The sequence below is a fragment of the Piliocolobus tephrosceles genome, chromosome 4, assembly GCF_002776525.5.
Source record: "Piliocolobus tephrosceles isolate RC106 chromosome 4, ASM277652v3, whole genome shotgun sequence".
Lineage (NCBI taxonomy): Eukaryota > Metazoa > Chordata > Mammalia > Primates > Cercopithecidae > Piliocolobus > Piliocolobus tephrosceles.
In genome coordinates this window covers 176,367,981-176,370,053 of record NC_045437.1, presented here as the reverse complement: position 1 = coordinate 176,370,053, position 2,073 = coordinate 176,367,981, and the positions used below count along the sequence as shown (strand labels likewise).

At 37.6% G+C, this 2,073-nt stretch overlaps 1 non-coding gene across 1 annotated transcript; it reads left to right on the top strand.

The window, feature by feature from the left end:
- Positions 1 to 1,248: 1,248 nt before the first annotated feature.
- LOC111531073 lies at positions 1,249 to 1,373 on the top strand. The gene has a single exon (XR_002728127.1). It is a non-coding gene; the product is annotated as a U4atac minor spliceosomal RNA (small nuclear RNA).
- Positions 1,374 to 2,073: the final 700 nt, after the last annotated feature.

Genomic DNA, 2,073 nt, shown 5'->3' with positions numbered 1-2,073 from the left:
TCATGGGAATGGGACTATTGGCTTTATGACAAGAGGAAGAGAGTCCTGAGCTAGCATACTCAGCCCCTTTGCCATGTGATGCTTTGTGCTGTCTTCAGCCTGCAGAGTTCCCACCAGCAAGAAGGCACTTACCAAATGTGGCCCCTCAACTTTGGACTTCCCAGCCTCTAGAGCTACAATAAATAAATTTCATTTCTTTGTAAATTACCCTAGCTTCAGGTATTCTGTTATAAGCCACAGGAAATTGCCGAAGACACTATCTACTACCCAATAATACTTTATTGAAAGTTGCTACCAGCAGCACAAATATTCCTATCTACAATAAAACAAGAACTAAGCCCAAGAGTTTATATATATTTAAATTTATATATATAAATTTTTTAATCCTAATTTTTCTAATTTTTATACAATAAAAAAAACTTCTGTTGTTTGACAATACAGCCAGACAGGAGCTGTTACACTCAATTTTTTCTAGAGAAATGCCAGTTTAAGACTAAAAAAGAAATTAATAAAGCATTTTTCTAAGTACAACATGTATAGAGGGTCTGGAAACCCAAAGGATTTTGCAAAATTTCAACATATCTCTCTATAACCACATTCCATATATACAGAATGTGGAAGTAAAGCTCAACGAATTATATTTCAAAGCAAAGAATATTTTTTCTTCTTACAGAATGGGTACAACATCTCTGGATGTTTAAATTCAAACACACAAAAAGTGGATCTTGATGAATTTCCTAAACAACATTTTTCTCATGCTTGGGTAACTCAGAAATGGCTGAACAGATAGGTTCCACATCCCAGAAAAGAATTTGTTTCTGAATTGATATGAACGTGAAATTTCAGCCTAAAGGGTTACAGGAGAGGGAGAAATTTCTAAGACATTGAAAATACAGATGCCATATGAATATAAAGATGATAAATATAAAGAAGGAGCTTTGAGTGAGAGCCACTCTCTCAAAGAGTGAGGGATGTATACCCACTGCCATAAATCTAACAGTACTGGCCATAATTTCAAGGTTTCATGTATTTATCTGAGATGAGTACACAGCTCAACCTCTTTGCCCTTATTCAGTTTTTTTCTTCAATTTATGTGATACATTTCAGAAAACACTGTACACATTACAAGATATCCTACCCCATATGTCTAAAATTACAAGTTAAAATAAATAACTGCAGTGCTTTGAAAACCTGATAATCTGGTGTGTGTCCCACCAAACTTGATTTACCTAAACTAGACTACATGCAACCATCCTTTTGATGGGTTGCACTATGTCCAATGAGTGCACAGTGAGGGCAGTACTGCTAATACCTATACAACACACCCGCATCAACCAGAGGTTTGCTTTTATCTTGGTGCAATTTTTGGAAAAATGAAAATCCACTTTTCCATGTGAAAAAAAAAGTTTAAAAAAAATAAATAAAAAGGCAGCCAGGTGTGGTGGCTCATGCCTGTAATCCCAGCACTTTGGGAGGCCGAGGCAGGCAAATCACTTGAGGTCAGGACTTCGAGACCAGCCTGGCCAACTTGGTGAAACCCTGTCTCTACAAAAAAAATACAAAAATTAGCTGGGCATGGTGGCAAGTGCCTGTAGTCCCAGCTACTCGGGAGGCTGAGGCAGGAGAATAGGATAATCATTTGAACCAGGATAGTCGAGATTGTGCCACTGCACTCCAGCCCAAGAGACAGAGCAAGACTCCATCTCAAAAAAACAAACAAACAAAAAACGCTATATGCAAGAGTTGGAGTGAGGACTCCATGGTGCCACGGGCTCACCATTTTCTCTAGGATGTTTTTACCATCCCTGCTCAATTCCAATATTCCTCAAGAAGCTTTTCTTCACCACTATAGGACACAGTTACCTTCCAGAGCTCTCTCAGTTGAAGCACACATTTGAGAGAAGCGAACCATAAAACGGTGATTTGCCTCCCAATTCAATAGTATCAATTATTATTAAAAGAAGTTGCAAATTCCTGAGAGAAAATAGTGAGGTAGAGTTAAGAGAGCTTAACTAAGTTTTATTGGGTTCTTATCACAAATCAGTCACAGGGTTTAAAATTACACCTTACTTA